The 24,825-nt window shown below is 34.6% G+C and overlaps 2 non-coding genes across 2 annotated transcripts; one reads left to right on the forward strand and one right to left on the reverse strand.

Annotated features, from left to right (window-relative positions):
• The first annotated feature begins 12,377 nt into the window (after positions 1-12,377).
• On the forward strand, positions 12,378-17,786 carry LOC101244556 (ribosomal protein L22/L17e superfamily protein). Its single transcript, XR_011220382.1, has 3 exons — positions 12,378-12,601; positions 16,851-16,959; positions 17,178-17,786. It is a non-coding gene; the product is annotated as a ribosomal protein L22/L17e superfamily protein (transcript).
• Positions 17,787-24,123: 6,337 nt separating this feature from the next.
• On the reverse strand, positions 24,124-24,196 carry TRNAR-UCU (transfer RNA arginine (anticodon UCU)). Its single transcript has one exon. It is a non-coding gene; the product is annotated as a tRNA-Arg (tRNA).
• Positions 24,197-24,825: the final 629 nt, after the last annotated feature.

Genomic DNA, 24,825 nt, shown 5'->3' on the forward strand with positions numbered 1-24,825 from the left:
AAAAGCAAATACTGATTCATACCAGATTCATGTTAAAAAGACTATCAAAATCATATCATTTCTAACTATTAATTGTGTTTTATTAAATAAACAATGTATCAACTTCATTCATTATCATGCACAATTTTATACCAATATAAAGACAAAAATAAAAATTGAATCATATGATATTCATATTTAAAAAATTAATAATTTCCATACAAGTTTGATATAACTAGTATACGAATTTCATATAAATTTTATATCAATTTTTATACCAGAGTCATACCAAAAATGATTAATGGTTCGTACAAAATATGAAGAAATTTAAGTGTAGACATTTTTGATGTTCATACCAAAAACTAGTAATATACATAAAAAAGAATAACGGCAAAAGTAAACACATTATACAACATCTAGATTTAATAACATGCACACAAAAACGAAATTATATTATTGTCTAGTAGCCCTCTTTTTCATATCATTTTTTAACGTTTTGTTGGTATACATAAGAAACTATTCATTCACAAATTTATTGTATTTTTCTAATGACATGTATCATGTGTATACTAGTTCTATTCATGTGATACTTGACATATCTTTATAGTATAGGCAAGGGATCATGTTTCTTATATGATTAGTGTTGGTTTAAACTAGATTACAAGGTGATGTAACGGCTTGCACATTTTAGCATGTGTATAGCAAGTTAACTCCGACGAAAGTATTCAAATTAGAGATAGTACCAAATTAAGCTTAAAGTTGAAAGTTAAGTGCTAAGTTAAAGCAAAATGGATTATGTAAACACCCCGTAGTCAAAATAGACCAAAAATTAGTTTTTCAGAAAAATGTGCAGGTGCAATAGACGTGACCATCGAAGGACCGTAGCCTGACCCACGGTCCGTCCTGCACAACCGTCGATGGGATCAGAAACTCCCAAAAATCTTAGCGCAGGAAAATTGGTTAAGTGTTGGTTGACGGACGGACTTACGGTCCGTAGGTCAGACTACGGTCTGTAGTCTATGACCGTCGATCGAAACCCCCTACACCCAGTCTCTAACAAGAGCCATGGATGACCAACACTGTCCGTAGGTTTAACCGTAGGAGCGAATGAGCAGACACTTAAGGGGAAAATACAGTTGGGTCAACTTCAAATGGTTATAACTCTTAGCAAAAAATGAATTCGGTGTCCCATGACCTACTCACAGATAGATAATTGAATTATTTTTGCATAGCCACCAACCTTGCTTAAATTAGACCTCCGAGTAAAACGTTATGCCCATTTAGTAAAGGCCTGTCGAAGAGGCCCAACCCTACGGACCAAACGATGGACCGTCGATGCAATGACGGACCGTCTGTCCAGGTCATCATTTCGTCCGACAACAACTTACTCAGGGGTCTTTTGGTCTTTTCTCACTTCATATAAATCTTAAGATACGTCGTTTTGACCCTAAATAATCATATTTTAGTTCCTAGAAACAAAACAAGAACTTACCTAAGTCGAAATTATAAATCAAAAGTTAGAAAATTAGAAGCAAGAAAGGAGAAAAAGCTCAAGAACCCTAGTTCAAGAACTCAACAAGAATCCCTTCATTCCAGCCTCGAAATCTGAATATTTTTCCATGGATTTCATCACCAGGTATGTGTGATGTCACTAGTGGGTTCACCCATTGGGTCCCTAGTTTTCAGTCAGATTCTTGATTCTCGTATCATGATTAAACCTAGGGTTTCTAGAACTTTGATAGAACTTCATGATTTAGTTAAAATATACGTTCAAAATGAGATTATCTTGTTAATACTCAGATTATCGCATGAATTTCAGAACCCTAGTTTTGTATTTCTTTAGTTCTTGAATTACACATGCTAGGTCAGAATTTCAGTTATGCAGTTATACATTCTTCAGTTTTTAATGCATCATTGTCAGATAAAAATGGTGCATTCCCATTTTGCATGTTCAGCTTTGAGCTATCCAGTAGTTACAAAAAATAAAGACATAATTAGTTAACTATATAAATCCATGGGAGTAGCATAATACCGAGTTGAACTAGGGTTCATCGTACCCAATTAGTTCTAGAACTACTAGCCAAGTAGGTTGTAAGTCTCCTATGTGGGCAATCAGTTTAGTGATCACGCCAGCATGCATTTATACCTTTGGCAGAGTATATTGGGTCCTCTCGATGAGTCATATGCATCGGACTCCACATTTAGCTCATGTGGCTGTATTATCGGTTATTAGTAACTCCCACATTCAAGTCAGACTCTCTTGCAATGACCATTTATCAGTATAATCAACATTAAGTTTCAACATGTTATAAATTGGTCATTGCATTCAATTTTATCAATATCACAATCTACATATCATGTTCAAATTATTATACTTGCTTTTGTGCTTGTTCAGTTATGTTTTTTTTCAGCTTTATTCTATCCTACATGCTCAGTACCTTTCAAGTACTGAGGCATACGTGCTCTAAATCTTCTCGTGATGTAGGTTCAGGCTCTCAGCCTCCAGATCACGCATAGATTGATTTCCGATCTTCAGTTTAGCAGACTCGATGGTGAGTCCTCATTCTTTAAGGACAACAATCATGAGTTTCATTTTAGTCTTTTGTCATTTAGTTTCTGTTTTTGCTAGATTTAGCTGGGGCTTGTCCTAGTATTTCCAGTCCAGTTTAGAGGCTTATTTCAGACATAGTTAGTTTCAGTTTAGTGTTGAGTTAATAACTTCATTGTATCAAACTCATCAGTGTTCAAAATATATCAGTTTTAACATTTGGGTATTCTCCATCTTTTCATTATAAATTATTATTTAGCATCCGCATCAGTTTATTTATCTTTAGTATGCTCATGATCATGCCAGAAGGGTTAGCTTGGGATCGCTTGTGGCCCTAGGTTTCGTGTCCGCGTCTTGGGGGTAGCTTGGGGCGTGACAGATTAATATTTAGAAAATGGAATAAAATTAGTGAGTTTCTCACTTGACTTAATTAAGTTAGTAGGTAAAAAGTAGGTGCATCACGTACTTTAACTTATTGACCTGCCTAAAGGACCAAGTAGGTGCATCACCTACTAAGCTTGTTTTGACCATGTAATTTGGCCACATACACTACTACCTACTTGTTATAGTCTTGCCCATGTTGAGTAGAAAAATAAGGAAAAATGAACAGCCAAGGCTCAATAGTCTTAAGTCCAAAAAGACAAAAGTGAAAAGTCCAAGTAGGTGGATCACCTACTTGCATTAATTATGGCCCAAATTGACAAGAATAGAGGGATAATTGATAATAAGGCCCAACAAATGTTGAAGTTCTCAAAGGCCCAAGTTAAAAAGCCAAGTAGGTGGATAACCTACTTGACAATATATGTCCTAGAAGTGGATACACCTCCCTATTAAAGGGATAAAATTAGATCTTTTGCTCCATATTTAACTTGTAAATTTTTCAGATTTCTTATGTTTCTATTGTGGTGTCTCTTGGCTTCAACAACAGCCTTAAAACACCTTAAGGTTCGTGAGTATCGTCCCACTTATTAAATAAAAGTTTAAAGGAGAGTTTCAGTTCTTGAAGTACAAGTTTAGAGGATAAGTACTACTGCCCATTTTTTCCTTTCTTTAAATACAGGTTTGGGGGTGGAGAATTTTGTATATATCTATCAAGAACTAATGGATGGTTATAAATCATTGGTTCAATATTCTCCTATTATGCAAAAAGATTTAGAGATTGATAGTGGTTGTCTTATGTATACTATTGTAGTAAGCACCTTGGGTATCTTGACAAAGGATACAACTTGGGTATCTTGACAAAGGATGTGTGAAGTTATATTAATGTATAGAATAATGGCGTGGTGGTTCACCATTTATATTAGGGTTGTATGGGTCTGCTTTCTGTCAAATGCTTAGCTACTAGTTTTCAATGGCCTTAATCGGATTAATTGCTAACATTAGCTTAATCATGACTTATATTGTAGATTAGCACCCAAAAAGGAAGGTTAAATTATGATAGTTGTATTTGACATGAAATTTTATACTTACGATTAATATCAATAAGTGAATTTCCTAAGTTCTATTCCTAGTAAAGTAAACATAGTAGCAGCATACGATCTCCAGATAGCTAACAATAGTTACCCCTCTCCTTAGTGTGTAGAATTACTTCATTGTAATTCACTACTCTATACTTGTGTGATTATCCTCTCATATGCTGGTATAGAAGTGGTATTTGCAAAGCAAGCTTGGTGAATCCTCATCTTAGTCAATTGATGTCAATTGTGTCATTTAAGCTCACAAGTAATATGTTGATGTACATAGGTTCTTATGTCATTGTTACTATCATGAAGTATTATTTTCATGTCTTCTACTACTAGTATGTATTTCCAAATCTCCCAAAATGATTATGACCACCAAAACAATAATCTCAGATTAAATGTTGCATTCCCAGTTTGCATATTCAGTTTTGAGCTATTCAGTATTTACAGAAAATTCAGACATAATCAGTTAACTATTTAAATTCATGGGAGTAGAATAATACCAATTCGGACTAGGGTACAACGTACCCAAATAGTCCCAGAATTACTAGCAAAGTAGGTTGTAAGTCCCCTATGTGAGCGATAAGTTTAGTGTTCACACTAGCATTCATTTATACCTTTGGCAGGGTATATTGGGTCCTCTCGATGGGGCGTATACATCGGACTCACCATTTAGATCATGTGGTTTTACTATCAATTATTAGTAGCTCCCTCATTCAAGTCAGACTCTCTTGCATTGACCGTTTATCAATATACTCAGCATTCAGTTTCAGCATGTTATAAATTGGTCATTGCATTCAGTTATCTCAGCATTCATAATTAGCATATTATGTTCAGATTATTATATTTGATTTTGTGGTTTTTCATTTATGTTTTATTTCATCTTTATTTCATCTTACATGCACAACACCTTTCAAGTACTGACACATACATGCGATATCTTTTCTCATGATGTAGGTTCAGGTTCTCAGCATCATGATCACGCATATATCAATTTCTGATTTATTCCATTCTAACTTGACGTTCTACGTTTCAGATCATGCCTCCTGGTAGAGCTAATGCCAGAAATGCAAATGCAGCTCCTCTAACCCTAGATCAGGAAGTCTCCGATGCTGAGTTTAGAATAGATTTTGGCCCAGAGTTTGACTAACAAGAACAATCGGGTTCATGCTCACGTGAATGAAAATGGTGGATTAGTAGATGAATCCGCCTGAGTTCTTAGGATCGGAAGCTAATGAGGAATCTTAGAATTTCTTGGATGAGATCAACAAGATCTTTGAGGTAATGCAAGTCACTAAGAATGACCGAGTTGAGTTAGCATCATACCATTTGAAGGATGTTGCTCATACCTGGTACACTCAGTGGAAGGAGAATAGGTGTGCAAATTCAGCTCCTATCACTTGGAATTGCTTTAGTGAGACTTTTCTCGATATAGTTGAGAGAGGAAAAGAATTCATGAACTTGAGGTAACATGACAGTCCAAGAGTATGGGATGAAGTTTAACCAACTCCTAGGTATGCTCCTTACATGGTTGTTGACTCCAGGGCTCAGATAAACGAGTTCTTATATGGAGTGTCGGATTTGGTTAAAGTTGAGTGCAGAAATGCTATGTTACTAGGAGATATGAACATCTCCAGGCTTATGACTCATGCTCAGCAGGTTCAGGGTGATAATCGGTGATAATCTTAGGGAACAGGCTAAGGAGAATAAGAAGGCTAGGACTAGGAACTATGACTATTCTCAACAGAAATCGTGTGGTGAAAATAAGTTGTAGAGTCAGCAAAAGTTTTCAGCTCCAGCCCCTTCATCATCAAGTGTTCCATTCTTTAAGAACCGGTACGACCTGAAGGGTAGAACAGAAGGATCCAAGTCTTTGGGATGTGTTTCAGGCACTAAGACTTACCCCACTTTCCCTAAGTGTGATAAGAATCATCCAGGTGAGTGTCTCGTAGGAAAAGAAGGATGTTTTGGGTGCGGTCAGTCTGGTCACAGGTTGAGGCATTGTCCTTATAGACAGGGTCTAGGAGGTTGTAATGGAAAATCTTACTCTACAACTTCAGCAGCACCAGCAAGCCGCCTAACTCAGCAGGGTAACTCATCTGGTACAGGTGGTGGTCAGCACCAAAATAGGTTGTATGCTCTTCAGGCTCGCCAGGATCAGGAAGGTTCTCTTGCTGTAGTCACTGGTACGTTAGGATTCTTTAACATTGATGTTTATGCATTATTAGATCCAGGGGCTACTCTTTCTTTTGTAACTCCTTACATAGCAGTCCAATTCAATCTCAGTCTAGAAACTCTCTCATAACCTTACTCAGTGTCTACTCCAGTCAATGACCCAATTAAAGGTAGACGGGTATACAGAAATTGCCCTGTCATAGTCTCTCAGAATGTCAACTCAGCAGATTTAGTAGAGTTAGAAATGGTAGACATCGATGTCATTCTAGGCATGGATCGGTTACACTCGTGTTATGCCTCATTCAATTGTAGAACCAGAATTGTTCATTTTCAGTTTCTAGATGAACCAATCTTAGAATGGAATGGTAGTATCTTAGCACCTATGGGTCGATTTATTTCTTACCTTAATCCCAGAAAGATGATATCTAAGGGTTATCTCTATCATGTAGTTTGGGTTAAGGATTCTAGACTTGAAACCCCAACTCTTGAGTAAGTTCCAGTAGTTTGTGAATTTCTAGAAGTATTTCCAGAAGATCTTCCCAAAGTCCCTCCCGAAAGGGAAATCGACTTTGGAATTGATCTCATTCCGGATACCCAGCCTATTTCTATTCCTCCTTACAAAATGGCTCCAACAGATCTTAATGAATTGAAAGAGCTGTTGCAAAAAAATATCAATAAGGGTTACATCAGACTTAGTATTTCACCATGGGGTGCACCAGTGTTGTTCGTAAGGAACAAAGATGGTTCTCTCAGAATGTGCATTGACTAATAACAGTTGAACAAGGTCACAATCAAGAATAACTGTCCCTTCCACAGGATTCATGACTTGTTTGACCAACTTCAAGGTGCTAGTCACTTCTCAAAAATAGACCTTAGATCGGGTTATCATCAGCTTAGAGTCAGAGATAGTGAAATTATAAAAAAAGCCTTTAGAACTCGGTATGATCATTATGAATTTGTAGTTATGTCGTTTGGACTAACCAATGCTCCTTCACCTTTCATGGATTTGATGAACAGAGTGTTCAAATAGTACTTGGACTTGTTCGTTATCGTCTGCATTGATGATATCCTCATTTACTCTAGGAATGAGGAAGAACATGCGAGTCATTTGAGAATTGTTTTTAAGACTCTACAGGATCGCCAGTTATTCACTAAGTTCAGCAAATGTGAGTTCTCGTTGCAAATCTTTGCTTTCCTTGGTCACATTATATCTAGAAAAGGGATCCGAGTGGATTCACAGAAGATAGAAGCAGTGAAAAAATGGTCTAGACCTACCTTTGTTGCAGATATCAGAAGTTTCTTAGGTCTAGCGGGGTATTATAGAAGGTTCGTGGAAGGATTCTCCTCCATAGCCTCATCATTGACTATGTTAACTCAAAAGATGGTCAAGTTTTGATAATCACATGATTATGATAAAATTTTTGCCGAATCGAAAACAAGATTGACCACAACTCTTGTCTTGACTCTACCAGAGGGTTCAGATGGTTATGTGATCTATTGTGATACATCTAGAGTTGGCCTAGGTTGTGTGTTGATTAAGCGAGGTAAGGTTATAGCTTATGCCTCTCTACAATATAAGGTTCATGAGAAGAACTATCCAACTCAGACCTAGAGCTTACATCAAGTGTGTTTGGTCTCAAGATCTGGAGACACTACTAACATGGTGTTCACACAGATGTGTTTACTGACCATAACAACCTTCAGTATGAATTCACCCAGAAAGAGTTGAATATTTGTCAGAGGAGATGTTTTGAATTCCTTAAGGATTATCATATGAGTGTGCATTATCATCCCAATGAGGCGAATATAGTAGCAGATGCCCTTAGCAGATTATCTATGAGTAGTGTAGCCCATGTTGAGGAAGAAACGAAGGAGCTAGTGAAGGATGTTCACAGGCTTGCTTTCTTAGGAGTTCGCCTTATGAGCATATCAGACAATGGTGTAACAGTTCAGTATGGAGCAAAATTGTCTTTGGTAGTGGAGGTTAAGGAAAAGCAAGACAGTGATCTAATCTTGCTTGAAATTAAGGGTGCAGTCCATAATTAGAGAGTGGAGGTTTTCTCCCAAGGGAAAGATGGTGTACTTCGCTACTAGGGTAGATTGTGTGTTCCAGATGTGGGTGAATTGAGAAAGCATATTCTTGCACAAGCCCATAACTCTAGGTATTCTATTCATCCAGATGCCACTAAGACATACCGTGATCTGTGGGAAGTCTATTGGTGGAATGACATGAAAATGGATATAGCAGACTTTGTGAGTAAGTGCCCAACTGCCAGCAAGTCAAGGTAAAACATCAAAAACCAGGAGGATGACTCAAGAGATCGACATTTCTACTTAAAAGTGGGAAGTGATCAATATGGATTTCATCACATGGTTACCATGTACTCGCAGGAAGCATGATTCCATTTGGGAGAGAGTTGATAAGATGACTAAGTCTTCTCGCTTTTTGGCTGTCAAGACTACAGTTTAGGCAGATTACTATGTCAATCTTTACATTAATGAGATTGTGAGGTTACATGGGGTTCCTTTGTCTATCATCTCAGATAGAGGTCCTCAGTTTACCTCTCATTTCTAGAAGTCATTTCAAAAGGGTCTTGTTATCAAGTTAAACTTAGTACAACATTTAATCCACAGACGGATGGGCAGGCAGAGCGTACCATTTAGACCTAAGAGGATATGTTCGCCTACAACAATAACTATCGTTCCAGCATTCATATAGCCCATTATGAGGCTTTATATGGGCGTAGATATAGATATCTTATTAGTTGGTTCATAGTAGGTGAAACAGCTTTGATAGGGCCATATTCAGTCCTTTATGCTATGGAGAAAGTGCAACTCATTAGAGATAGACTTAAGACAACCCAAAGTCGTCAGAAATCTTATGCAGATGTATGAAGAAGGGAACTGGAGTTGCAAGTTAATGATTGGGTTTTTCTGAAAGTCTCACCTATGAAAGGGTTGATGAGATTTAGTAATAAAGGGAAGCTCAGTTCTAGATATGTAGGCCCTTACAAGATCTTAAAAAGGGTTGGCAAGGTGGCATATGCGTTAGAATTGCCAGCAGACTTAGCATTAGTGCATCCGGTCTTCCACATCTCACTCTTGAAGAAGTGTGTGGGTGATCCAGCCTCTGTAGTGCCATTAGAGAGTGTAGCGGTGAAAGATAGTCTTTCTTATGAGGATGTACCAGTTAAGATTTTTGATTGTCAGGTTAGAATGTTTAGAAATAAATAAGTCGCTTCAGTCAAGGTTTTGTGGAGGAGTCAGTCCGTAGAGGGAGATACTTGGGAAGCAGAAGCAGCCATGAAAGCCAAGTATCCTCACCTCTTTCCTTTCGATTCCACTCCAGCTTGAGGTAATAGTTCCTCTTCAGTTTTCCAGTCATTTATGCGTGAATTTAGTCTTAGAATCATGTTCCCTCAATTCGTACTTGCATTTTTAGTGTATTTGCATGTTCTCAAAACTCAAGTAAGTCAAAAACTCAATTCTCAGTGTTTAGTAGTAGGGCTTACATCTCTCTCCTTCTATTTCAGCTACTTTAGTCTTCATTCGAGGATGAATGTTCCCGAGGGGAGATAAAGCAACATCCCATAATCAAACAGATAAAAAATTAGTTTTTCAAAATAATTTGCAGGTGCAACTGACGTGACCATTGACGGACTATAGCCTGACCAACGGTCTGTCCTTCACAACCATTGATAGGATCAGAAACTCCAAAAATCTCAGCGCAGGAAAATTGGTTAAGTGTTAGTCAACAGATGGACTTAAGGTCGATAGGTCATACTACGGTCCGTATTCCATGACCGTCGATCGAGACCCCCTTCACCCACTCTCTTAAAAGAGCCACGGATGACCATCACGGTCCGTAGGACTGTAGGTCTGACCGTAGGTGTGATTAACAGATAGTTAAGGGGAAAATACAGTGTAAACTTCAAATGGTCATAACAGCACAAAATGCATTAGGTGCCATGTGACCTACCCACATATAGATAATTGAATTAGCTTTCCATATCCACCAACCTTGGTAAATTCATACCTCTAAGTAAAATGTTATGCCCATTTTTGTAAAGGACAGCCGAATAAGCCCAACCTACGTACCAAACAATGGACCGTCGATGGAACGACGGACCGTCTATAAAGGTCATTGTTTGGTCCACCAAAAACTTACCTAGGGGTCTTTTGGTCTTTTACCACTTCATTTAAAACTTAAGATATGTTGTTTTGACCCTAAATCATCTTTTAGTCAATTTAAGCCTAGGAACATAACAAGAACTTACCTAAGTCAAAATTATAAATCAAAAGTTAGAACATTAGAAGAAAGAAAGGAGAAAAATCTCAAGAACCCTAATTCAACAACACAGTAAAAACCCCTTCGTTCCAGTCTCGAAATTTGAATATTATTCCGTAGATTTCATCACCAGGAATGTGGGATTTCACTAGTGGGTTCCTTTCACCCATTGGGTCCCTAATTTTCTGACAGATTCTTGATTCTCTTATCATGATTAAACCAAGGGTTTCTAGAACTTCATGATTTAGTTAAAACATATTTTCCAAATCAGATTATTGTGTTATTATCAGATTATTGCATGAATTTCAGAACCCTAGCTTTGTATTCTTTAGTTCTTGAATTACACATGCTAGGTTAGATACTTCAGTTATGTAGTTATAAATGCTTAAATTTTTAATGCATCATTGTCAGATTAAATGTTACATTCCCAGTATGCATGTTCAGCTTTGACCTATCCAGTATTTACAAAAATTTCAGACATAAGTTAACTATATAAATCCATGGGATTAGAATAATACCGAGTTTGACTAGGGTTCACTGTACCCAAATAGTCCCAGAACTACTAGCCAAATAGGTTGTAAGTCCCCTCTGTGGGCAATCATTTTAGTGATCACGCCAACATTTATTTATACCTTTGGCAGGGTATATTGGGTCCTCTCGAATGGGCGTATACATTGGACACCACATTTAGCTAATGTGGTTTTATTATTAATGATTAGTAGCTCTCACAGTCAAGGCAGACTCTTTTGCATTAACCATTTATCGGTATACTCAGCATTCACTTTCCGCATGTTATAAATTGGTCATTGCATTCAGTTATCTTATGATTCATAATCAACATATCATGTTCAAATTATTGTACTTGCTTTTGTGCTTGTTCAGTTATGTTTTATTTCAGCTTTATTCCATCCTACATTGTCAGTAACTTTCAAGTACTGACACATACGTGCGATACATTTTCTCATGATGTAGGTTCAGGTTCTCAACATCCAGATCATGCATAGATCGATTTTCGATCTTCAGTTCAGCAGATTTAGTGGTGAGTCCTCATTCTCTGAGGACAACAATCGTGAGTTTCATTTTAGTCTTTAGTCATTTAGTTTCCGTTTTTGCTAGATTTAGCTGGAGCTTATCCTAGTATTTTGAGTCCATTTTAGAGGCTTATTTCAAACATTGTTAGTTTCATTTTAGTGTTGAGTTAGTAACTTCATTGTATCAAACTCATCAGTCTTCATATTAAATCAGTTTTAGCATATGAGTATCCTCCAACTTTTCATTATAAATTATGATTTAGCTTCCGCATCTGTTTATTTATCTTTAGTAAGCTCATGATCATGCCAGAAGGGTTAGCTTGGGATCGCTTGTGGTCCTAGGCTTCGTGTCCGCGTCTTGGGGGTAGCTCGAGGCGTGACAGATTAATAATTAGAAAATGGAATAAAATAAGTGAGTTTCTTGATTGAATTAATTAAGTTAGTAGGTCAAAAGTAGGTGCATCACCTACTTTAACTTATTGACCTGCCTAAAGGACCAAGTAGGAGCATCACCTACTAAACCTTTTTTGACTATGTAATTGGGCCACGTACACTACTACCTACTTGTTGTATTCTGACCCATGTTGAGTGGAAAAATAAGGAAAAATGAACAGTCAAGGCCCAATAGTCTTATGTCCAAAAAGACCTAAGTGAAAAGTCCAAGTAGGTGGATCATCTACTTGCATTAATTAAGGCCCAAATTGACAAGAATAGAAGGATAATTTATAATAAGGCCCAACAAATGTTGAAGTTCCCAAAGGCCCAAGTTAAAAGTCCAAGTAGGTGGATAACCTACTTGACAATATATGGCCCAAAAGTGGATGCACCTCCCTTTTAAAGGGATAAAGATTAGATCTTTTGCTCCATATTTAACTTGTATAATTTTTAGATTTCTTAAGTTTCTCTCTTGGTGTCTCTTGGCTTCAACAACAGCCCTAAAACACCTTAGGGTTCGTGAGTATCGTCCCACTTGTTAATAAAATTTTGAAGGAGAGTTTCAGTTCTTGAAGTATCCTCTGTGTTTTCTCTCTTTCTCTATGCAATAGTCTTTGAATTCCCTAAATCTTGAAAGTTGAAGGCATTATTGTCAGAAAAATCTCCTAATTTTTGAAGCTTGAAGGTATTTTCTTTGGATAAAAATATTTCATCTAGTATCTACATCTAAAATAAGTTTATTCCTCCATATTCATCTCCCTCTTCTTCTTTTTTTTGACACAATCTTCCATTTTTCTTTCTGATGATTAAATATTATGTGATTGGGCACTTATTGATACTCATTGTTTTGTTAGCACCTAAAATGGTAGTTTTGTAGGTAAGGTTGGGGGTTTAGGGTCAAAGAGGAGCTAATTGAGAGTTTATTTAAGGAATTTATCTGTTAAGGTTGCATATTTCTAGGACTGCCAATAATTTTTTGTAAGGCTGGCATTGCAATTTTTTTCTATTAGGCGATGAATTAATTGAGTATTTTTACCATTAGTGTCTTTAATTTCAGTACCTAGTTTGTATGCTTTGATTTTGAATGGTTCTTTTTATTGTATTACCAAGAAATAAAATTGTTAATGAGATTTATTAAAGCATCTTAATTTTTTTTATTTGTTCAATGAGTAGCTTGCGGATTAGATGAGAAAGAAACAAAATTATCATTGAGCTTTTTCGAAACATCTGAAATATTCAGTAGCATTCTAGTTTATTTCTACTTTCTCTTTTTGAAGTTTTTGCAATTTCTTGAACAATATTGATTCGAAACTAGTTGTCAGTCTTCGCTTTCAGTCAATATTTTAAATATATAGTTACTTAGTGATCTATAAAGTTTTCATGAGTTGAATAGTTGAGTTTAGAATCCTTGAGCAAAATGCACTTTAAGAAAGTTGTTGAGAAGTAGTAGTAATTAATTACTACGAGAGAAATTGATTTGTTTCAACACTCTATTGGTTAAAGTTCGTATAATTTAGTTTGAGTGAATTCTATTTCTACTTACTTTTGATCAATTTATTGTATTTTTATTAGTTTAAAGTTAAGTTATCCCAAGAATTTTAAAAGTATGTGTGTCATCTAATATACTTCATAGTAGTTACCTCTTTTTTGGTGTTTAAAATGTTGTTTGAATTGTTCTTTTCTACTTGTGATGCATTTTTGAAATCTTAAGCTACTTGGAAATTCATGTTCTTTGTCATTGTGGTTCTTGATTTCAATTAGATTCTAAATGTTTACTGAAATTGTTTGGATCCTCATGTAGTTTGATTAAAAAAATTGCTTGGATCCTGATTAGGATGATTTGACATGTTTAATAGAAACTAATGTCCATCTTAGTAAGCTTTTTATCCTAAATTATTATTCATCTAACTCTTACATATAATCAGAGGGTATGGCACCGAGTAAAAAATGGATGCAACTTGTTGATGATCGACTAACTGAGGCCTACTTTATGAGGATAGAAATTTTTTTAAATTAAGTTTTTCAAAGAGCAGGAGAAATGTATGAAATACGATGTCCTTATGTCAAATGTTGTTATACCATAGTAGGAACACATGAGACAGTCTGAACACACTTGAAAGTTTATGGAATAATTAAAAATTATACCTTTTGGTATCAAGGAAGTTTTAGGTGAACCAGAATCAGAATGTGAAGATAGGGATGACAATGAAGTAGAAAATTGTGAAAATTAGGATGAAATAAGAGAAATTTTGAGATTTCTATCCTAATCATTATGGACATACTGCATATGTTGATTTTAATGAATCACATGAAGAGGAACCAAATATTAAAGATAAAAAGTTTTATAGCCTATTGGGAGACTTTGATAAGCCACTTTATCAAGGTTCAAAACTTTCAACTTTGATTAAGTTTCTTCACATAAAGTATGGGTCGTTGGAGTAATGAGTCATTTACAATGTTGTCAAAATTTTTAAAAGATGAGGTGTTGCCTGATGAAGCCGGTTTGCCAAATACATATTATAGAGCAAAGAAGATAATTCAGAATCTTGGACTTCCCTGTGAAAGAATTGATGCTTGTAGAAATGATTGCATGTTATATTAGAAGGAGGATAAATTACTTGATTCTTGTAAAGTTTGTGGAGAATCCAGATAAAAAGTCGATAAACGTAATGGGGAAGCAAAGAACAAAAAGGGTAAAAATATAACATCAAAGATTTTGTGTTATTTTCCATTAAAGCCTAGGCTTCAAAGGTTATTTATGTCCTCAAAGACATCTTGTCTAATGAAATGACATCATGATGAAATAGTTGATGATGGATTAATGAGGCACCTAGCTGATTCAACGACATGGGAATTATTTGATAAACTTCATCCTTCATTTGCAGTCGAGCCTCGTAATGTTTGACTTGGACTTGCAAGTGATGGTTTTCAACCATTTTGGAATGCAAAAAAGTCATATAGAATTTGGCCAGTGGTACTTATTCCTTATAATTTACCACCTTGGTTATGTATGAAGCAATAAAACTTTATTATGTCCATGATTATTCCTGGTCCAGATGGTCCAGGTGATGTAATTGACACATATCTTCAACCCTTAATAGAAGAATTGAATGATTTATACATGAAAATTATGCATTTTCTAGGTGAGGGGTCTTATTTACCAAGCTTGCGGTATACACTTTCCCTTGCATTTCAAGGCCATTGTTATGTGTCATCTGTATTTCAAGGCCATTGTTATGTGCCATGCAAGAAACTAACTCCTTTATTGAAATATGACAATACGATCTAAATACTACCTTATTGTACACATTGCTATGATTTATCAAGATGCAATATACACATAAGCTAATAGTTTTAGATATATATAAGGACATATTATCACAATACATTTTTTCTAAATGCTTTCCTTATTTTGACATCATGTTTCCAATTTAGATATGCTGATTTATGTGCCTATTATCTCCTATTCAATTGGTTATCATGACTTACTCTTGCAAACTACAAAAGTCACTTCTTGCTTTTTTCCCATTATTTACTTTTATAACCATGGGGATTTATTCTTTAGTTATCAAATAGCTCACCTGCAAAAATAGAATTTAATTGATTCAAACAGTCCCATTGTTTCTGATTATTATTTTTCTTTCGATAGAGGTTGTCTAGTTCTAGGACATCACTTGCAGACAATGCAACACCAATTTCTTATCCAATATCACCAATGTTAACATCAAGTTCTTCCAGTACTGAAGTAGAGAAAGCAATTTCAAATCCTTCAAAAGTCCAAGCAGTTTTGAAGGGTATAAAATAGGTATGAGATGGCACAACCCTCTGGTTTTGTGAGAATTATATCTTCTCTTGTTCCTTTCTAGGTGGAGTTTCTAATTCTTTCTTCATATCTTCTCTTGTTCCTTTCTAGGTGGAGTTTCTGATTCTTTCTTCTTCGTCTTCTTGATTTTAAGGAAAGTCGCCCTGAACTCCTAAATGTCATCTACCAAATTCACTTCTTACAGCGCAATCATCCATATATCTTTTCTACCAGATTATGTCTGCTAGAGAAGGGACTTGGCCTTATTTATAGGAAAGAGTTATTCACCATTAAGATTGGGTGAGTTGATTTTCTTTTTTGATAACTTGTTGCTGGGGACAAATTACATGCACCTCAACTAAGTCACCCTTTACCTGTGACCTCCCACTAACATATTTATCAGGTAATTTTGCTCACCAAGGCTTAGAGTTTAGACAGATCTGAAGAATTCACCCGTGTGCAGTTTGTACTTTACATCGATTTGCTTGGTCCTCAAGGTTATCACTCTCATACTTTGACCACTAGACCATCCCTGAAGGGCTGAAATATTTATTTTTTCTGAACTCTCTTTGTCATCTTCTCTCAACCTTTTAATAATTTTTATTCCCAATCTATTGTAATCATTTGTACTAGTAAATCTCTCTCCTATAAAAAATGACTAATTTCAAATTATGTATCAATCCATAACACTTCCATCTCTAAATAGTTGTGGTTGCCTTTATGAATCTTCTATGCTCAATAGTTAAACTATAGATGAACTTCTTCTTTGACGACTGTTAATTCACTTCAACCCTCCTTTATTTGAGCTTGGAGCCAACTTTACTTTGGGATGATTTATTGTTCTATCATTTGAAGTAGTTTATTGATGTTTTCTACATTTGTAACTTGCCTTTATTTATACCTTGTATATTTGCATTTTTACCAGTCATGAAATCTCCCCTTTAATTGGTTCATAATATTGTTTGATTTTCATAAATTTTTCAAATTTAGAAGTGTGTGGTAGTTATAAAATTTTGTTGTTTGTTGAATTTTGATCGTTAACAATCTTTATTGATATTACTCCATCAGCAACAAATGCTAATAATCCATGACCTGCCATTCTTTTATACTTTAATGTGTTGTTTTTTCATAGCCCAAAGAAGGTGAATTTGTTTGCTAAATTAGTTCGCGGTATGTGCGTTGAAGATGCATTGTTACAGTTGCAAGTGACAGTAAAGCGAGCTTCCAAAACTATCTATCAGGTAAGGCCACTGCAGCTATGATATTAAAAGTAATTGTTTGTATGTCAAATATATTGCCTATGGCTCTTTCAAAATAGGAGGTCAAAAGTGTTTCTGTGAGAGTTTTTTCTATCCACAAGACATCACACCAAGTTGTGTCTAACATGAGAATTGAAGTATAAAGAATCTCGTGACTCAAATTTCAAGTGTGTGATATAATGGGAACATTTGTCATGCAGGTTATACACTTAGCTTGGGCAAATGCAGTGCATAGCGATGGATTTGATTCAGATCGTCTTCTTGTTCGTAAAATGACAAATAAAAAATTTGCATATTTTCATCTCATTTCTACCCTTTTGGAGTACTTCTTCCTTATCATGTTTTGTGCAGCTGAGGCATTTCTTAGAAAAGGACTTTTTAAGAAAAGGTTGTCCAACCATGCTAAAGGAAAGTATGGACTGATGGTGAGGCCAGAATGTAGAATGATTGTGGTACTTAGGGAGATAACATCGGTGGAGGAGGCGGAGATAGCTAAGTTGAGAGTAAGCAACTTCAAAAAGCTAACCAAACGCAAAAAATGTCTTGTCCCTCATAAGCTCATTAAGACTACTCCAATATGGAACCCAAGGTGAAAGTTAGAAGTAGTGGCGCAAGTATTGTTGGTGAATGAGCCCCGATATTATCATAGTTTAATTTTTCGTTAGAAACGTATGCAATCACATAAGATCAGTGGTTGATGAAAATCCACTGCATCTTGCCACATTTCTTTTTTGTAAGAGATGTAACTTGACTTAATACCTGACTTCTGTTTTCTTTTTGGAAGGCAATCGGATCTCCTTTATATAGCATTGTTGAAGTGTCTCAATTTTTCTTCTGGTTTATTGTTGCTCGAAATTCATTGGCATGACTAATTTTGGTTCATGTTGGTACGGTAAAGTTGACTCTATTTGATCTATTGGTCACGGGTTTGAGTCGTGAAAGTAGTCTTCTAGCCCCTAATTTTTGCATTAGGATAATAGATTATCTACATCACACCTCACCCATTGAGATGTGGCCCTCCCTTAACCTTGTGTAAATGTGTGGTGCTTTGTTCATCAAGCTATCTCAGGCAAATGTGGGATGCTTTGTGCATCGAGCTGTCTCAGGTAAATATGAGATGCTTAGTGCACCGAGCTATTTCAGACATTGAGCCAATCTTTTCAAGGATTTATAAAATATAAGAAATAACCAACACTTATGGTGCTTATAATTTATCAAAAGCCAAAAGGCCAAAAAGGATGACGGAGGCAGACAATTTAAATAACGAAAAATCCAATATTTTAAAATGTATTAAGACTGGAAAGGTAGTTTTGCACCTTCTAACAGTAATAAACATGTGACCACATTGAAAATGATGTAAGGAAATTTACAATGAATTCAGTTGATTATACACTTGAGAAGGAATCATCTAGCCAACGGAAAAAGACTACTTTTATGTGCTCATGTCAATAACATATTCAAGGAAACATTTTTTTGTTCTCAATTATATATGGACCTTCGAATCCATGCACTCAACAAAACTTTATGGTAAAATAAAGAGAAGTCGCCATTATTAAAACAAGAATACATGCAGATGGAAGAGAACAAGAACTATGTATGTTATTGAATAACTAGATTTCAAATTACCAAAAGAACAACAAGACATATTTTTTAAAACATCAAAGATCTCTATCGATCAACGATAGTAACAACATATCCAATGTAATCTCTCTCAAAAGTAGATAGACTGTTGCCACTTCTCATATTAAGAAATTTTTTTTCAATTTTCTCATGTTTGGTTGGTACAAATGTTTTGAAAATGCTTGTCAAGTCAACTTAAATTCTTCAAATTTGAGGAAAAGACTTCCCTAAAAGAATTAAGGAAAACATTTTGCAAAATCATTTTGAACCTCACACCTCAACCTTTCATTCCAACTTAAGTATCAAATATCAAATCTCAATATTAATCCCAAATCCAAATCCCGATTCTCAATTCGAGGCTCGAATCTCAACCTCAATTAGAGACCTAAATCCCAAGTTTTGGGTTGAGTTGGGTTCGGATCTCAAATAAGGTATTGGGATAGGGTTTCAAGTTGAGTGTTGGGGTTGGATATCAGGGTTGGATGTTGAAGAAGGATATCGTTTCGAAACTTGGGTCCTAAGTTAGGAAAGGTATTCATTTGAAATTGAGTCTCAATTTGGGTGTCAATGTCAGTCTGATTTTCAAAAATCTAAGTTCAAGTGTTGATGTCAAAGTTTCATCAAAGTTCGGGATCAGGGTTAGGGTCAGGTGTTAGGTTGTGTTCTCGGATTGGGTCGGCGTTAAGATCAGAATTAGGTGGGGTTGAGGTCACGGTCTCAAGTCGGGGTCAGGGTCACATCTCAAGTTGGGATTGAGGTTGGGTCTCGTCTTTTATGGGAGGTTCCAGACCGAGTATCAGGTTAGTCCTTGGTCAGGGTCAAGTCTCAAGTAAGGATCGGGTTGGGTTCTTCGGTTTGGGTGAGGTTTCGACTCTGGTCTCAATTTGGGGTCTCATGTTGGGGTCGGGTCTTTTCTTTGTAGGGGTGAGGATCGAGTATCAAGTCATGTCTTTGGTCGAGGCCAGGTTTCAAATAAGGATCGGGTTGGGGTCTTTGGTCAGGGTCAATTCTAAACTCTGGTCTCTATTTGGGGTCTTCTATTTGGGTCGGGTCATGGTTTGGGATCTTGGATTAAGGTCAAGGTTGGGTCAGGGTCTAGTCTTGGGATAGGGTAATTCGGGATTGAATCTTAGTTCGGAATCAGGGTCAGGTCAGGCACGAGTCCTAAGGTAGGAGTTTCGATTGAGATATCGGGTTGAGATCAGGTCTAGGGTCGAGTTTGAGTCTTAGTTTATGTGATATGTGTGTTCGATGTAATTTTGGATGAAGTTTATGTGAGTGTTTGTGATGACCTATCAAATGACGTGGATTAGTTTAGAGAGAAAGACATAAATTATTTTGAGTTAAAACGACGCTGGAAATAGCAAAACTGGGATATTTTCATTTTTCGTGTGTTAGTCCAAGAATTTTGTGCAAATGTACGTCTAATATTTTTGATTGAATTTTTTCATTGATGTTCGTGATGAACTATGAATAGTGTCGTTTGGTTCATAGAGGGCAAACATAAATTTTTTTTAGTCAAAGGGGGGAATGGAATATGAAATGGAGATTTTTCCATTTTTGGTGTGTTATAGTCCATGAATTTTGTTAATATGTTCATGCGATGACTTTTTGAATGATTTTTTCGGACATCCGTGATGACTTATTAAATGGTGTGGCTAGTTTAGAGAGAAAGATGTATGCTCTTCTAATTGAAATGATATCTATAATAGGAAATCACGATTTTTCTATTTTTATGTTTGTTCATCCATATATTTTGTGTGATACATGTGTTCGGTGGTTCTTTGACAAAAACTTTTGTTGTCATCCATGACAACCTATTAAATGTCATGATTGGTTCAGAGGAGAAACCATTTATCTATTCTGGAAAAATGATAAAAATTCCAAATTTAAGTTCTATTATTACCATTATATCCTATTAGTTTTATAAATCCCCAAAAGCCCTAATTTTTGCGCATCACATTAATGTAGTAGTGCATCAAATTAATATATCTAGTGCATCAGATTAATGCATTTTACACATCATATTAGTGTATCATATATAATATGTACATCAGATTAGTGTATCATGTATAAAATGTAATGTATCTAACTTAACGATTATTGTATCTCGGGCATCAGATTATTGTATCAGCACTTATATTATCAGTTTGTAAGATTTCTGTACTTATAAACTTATAAGGGACAAATAGTAATTTTGCATTAAAAGTATGTGATTTCTGTACTTTGCCCCATATTTTTTCGAGTCAAAATAGTGTCGTAATAGGAAATGAGGATTTTTTTTCATTTTTTCGTGTGTGTTAGTTGACCGATTTTGTTGGATATGTGCATCTAACGATTGTTGGCTGAAATATTTTTGGATGTCCATGCCAACCTATTAAATGGTGTGAGTTGATTAGGATGGCCAAACATGTGTTTCTTTGAGTCGAAACAAGACCAGAAATAGGAAATGATGATTTTTTTTCTTTTTTTCGTGTGTTAGTCCATAGATATTGTGTGATATGTGTGTTTGATGGCTTATTGGCCAAACTATTTTGTGGGTGTCTATGATGACTTATTAAATGACATGAGCTGGTTCGGAGGGGCAAACATAGGTTATTTCTAGTCAAAATAAGCTCTAGAACAAGAAATGGAGACATTTCCATTTTCATATGGTAAGTCCATAAATTTTGTGTGATATGTGTGACTATAGTGAACATTTTGTTGACATCCTTGACGATATATTAAATGGTGTGGATTTGTTTAGGGAGACAAACATAGACTTTTTTCGGATCGAAACAAGGCCTAATGCATGAAATAGAGATTTTTTTGTGTGTTAGTTCTTAAATTTTGTGTGATATGTGCGCCCGCTGGTTTTTTGGCCGAAGCTTTTTGTAGGCGTTCGTGATGACCAATTCAATGGCATGGGTTTGTTTGGAGGATTTTATATGGGGTTTCTTTGAGTCGAAACGAGGCCCAAAACAAGAAATGAGGATTTTTTTAATGTGCTAGTTCATAGATTTTGTCTGATTGTGCAATTGACGGTCTTGGGCATTCGTGAGTCTATTAATGGTCTGTGTTGGACTAGAGGGATAAATAAGTATTTTCTTGAGTTGAAACGAGGTGCAAAATAAGAAATGAGATTATTCTATTTTTCTTGTGTGTTGGTTCATGGATTTTTTGAGTGACATGTGCGCCATGTGATTTTATGGTTGAACTCCTTTGCGGGCCGTCCGTGACAACTTATTATATGGCGTGAATTGGTTTGAAGGGGCAAACATAAGTATTTTATGTTGAAATGAGGCCCGATACAGGAAATGAAATTATTTTATTTTTTTCACGTGTGTTAGTCCATGTAATGTGTGTCGTATGTGCACCCAATAATTATTTTGGCCAAAAGTTTTTTGTGGACGTTCGTAACGACCTATTAAATGGCATACTAGAAATCTCAAAATATAAAATTTCTTTTCTATTTAATTGTAAGTGATCACAAGAGACCATTTCCTTGAACTCTATATATAGTTTAATTTGCTTGGGTCTACTAGTACGGAGGATGAGATAAATAAAGTTATCTCATCATATATGGAATACTCTATTTAATCATTATGATATAAATAGTGGGAGAAATAATTGAGGGACTAATTAATATCTCTAACCAATCACATGGTAAATAATCCTATAACTTATCTTGAGATTAGTATTTTTTTTATCCCTCATACAAAATGACCCTGTAATGGATGAGCATGAATACTCTAACCTATAACTAGGTCATTTTGGATCACTACTTACTTTGTGCCTGAATTATGGGATACGACACAAGTAGAACCCGTTTGTATTGACTTAAAAGTTTATCAAATTTACTTTTAAGTCGGTTTTTAACATCTGAGAGTGTTTGACAAATATAAGAAGTAACTTAAAATAAGTAAAAAAATGTCTTAAAATAAGGTACAAAGTAATTGGCAAAATAAAAAAATGATTTAAAAATAAGTCACAAACCAAAAGTAGGTCTCCCCCTACTTTATATTTTTGACTTAAAAGTCATTTCAATTTGACTTTTCATTTTTTACTTAAAACCTACATTTTAAAGTCAATTCAATGCACAAACTCCCAAAATTATCATGAAAATTCCGGAGATACTTAAATTCAACTAGTGTCCTATTATTTTCCAAACTTTTTTTTTGGGCACCCTTGATGTTGATGTGACACCTTCAACCATCCAAGTTGGATGTGTTTGTAAACACACGTATGTCACGTGTGTGACATTTTTTTTATTTTTTAAAATTATTTCTAAACAATATTCTTATTTTAAATCTTGTATTTAAGTTAAGTTAATATTCATATTTTTTTCTTGTATCTAAACTTTTTTTTTTTTACCTTTAGCCATTATTTTATCACATTTATTTTCTATTTATTTTATTTACTCTCTTTATTTTCTGTCTTTCCTTTTGATTTTATTTCGAGCTTAATTCCAAAGGTCTTATATCCAAAATAAGTTAATTTTCAACGGATATCAATATAAGCGAAGAAAATCAAATAAAACATAAAAAATTAAAATGTTTAAATTAACGGATACTTTTTAATTATTTTTTTAAAAAATATACATTATTTTTTATAAATAATTAACAGTGAAAAGATAAGAAATTAATAAAAGAAAAAAGTAAAAAGTTTAAATTGAAAAAAAAATTAAAATAAATAATATACAAAGAAAGAAATTAAAATAATTAGATGCAATTTATATAAATTTTAATATCATTAAAAGCCAACTAATTTCAAAGTTATCCATTAAAAAATAATATGTATCATTTGCCTTAAAAAAGTGTGCACACTCTTTATGTCATGATAAATATTTTTCAGTTCACCCTAAATGATATAACAGACACCTCTCAATGCAATTAATAGAAGAAAAAAACATTAACTTTTTTTTTTCGCTTACAACAGTACGATACTTTGATGAAATAAAATACTACTCCCTCCATTCGATCAATTTTAATTGTCATTTCAGTATAAAAAGGTATTCCAAAATAATCATTATTTTAGAAATTCAAAATGAGACTTGATTATTATTTATTTTCAAATATATCCTTAATATTAATAAGTATAATGCAGTTTGTATTTATTGTTTTCTTACCCCTAGTTTGGATATTGGTTACATATTTTTTCATAATTTTTCATAATGTATCACATTGTATTGAAATTGCGTTATATTATATTGTATTATTTTAATAAATACAATATTTTAAATAAATTTGTATATATCGTTACATAATGTCATGCGTCCATAATTTGTATGAAACTACAAGAAATATTTATAATTTGTATGATAAACTTCAAGAAAAATAGGATACGAGATAAAACTATGAGAGTGTTGGATAAAAGATAAAAGTGAATTAATAAATTTTTAGTAAAAATAAAACAAAGAGAAAATATTAAAACAACGATACAATAACACCAAATAAACAAAATGAATCTTCTCACCGTTACCTAACGATTTTTTCTGAAACGTATTGTCAATTGAAAAAATAGTTAATATAAAATAAAGTTGTTACACACGCCCAGTGGGACTCGAACCCACAATCGCTTGATTAGAAGTCAAGCGCCTTATCCATTAGGCCATGGGCGCTAGTAGGATGAGCATTGGTTATTATTTTATATGTCGCATATTGGTTTACCTTTCCATATTGGCACTTGGATAGACTAATTATATGAATAATTTCAAGTTAATTGACTAATTTTCTTACAAAAGTGATTAAAACAATAAACTAAATTTGCTTTACAGGTATAACAATATAAGGATGATGGAATTGTGTGAGTTATATATGTAAGGGTTGTTTGGTTGGGAAACAAGTTTCATGGATTATAATATTGATATTATAATACATAAGTTAAATAATAACAAGGTTATACTGCATGTACTTTTCTAATGATAGTGTCAGAGACACAACGATTCGAGGTAGAGGCTAACAAAATCTTTGGGTTTTAGGCTTTCAAAAATTTATTAGTGAATTTTACGATTTTATTATTAGCTTAAAATAATATTAAAATTCATCAAAAGAATTACAAAAACTTTATATTAAGATAAAGAAAGAAAAATGACCTAGTCTTGAAAAATAAAAATATTTTAGGACTTTGAATTAAAGTAATCAAAATTTTCTATTAGTTAAAAAACTTTTTACAATAAAATCCTAAGAAATGTTATTGTAAACACATGAGTTGAATTGAGGAACAAGATAAGGGATTAAAAGCTCTTGT

The sequence above is a fragment of the Solanum lycopersicum genome, chromosome 3 (genome assembly GCF_036512215.1).
Source record: "Solanum lycopersicum chromosome 3, SLM_r2.1".
In the NCBI taxonomy this organism is placed as follows: Eukaryota; Viridiplantae; Streptophyta; class Magnoliopsida; order Solanales; family Solanaceae; genus Solanum; species Solanum lycopersicum.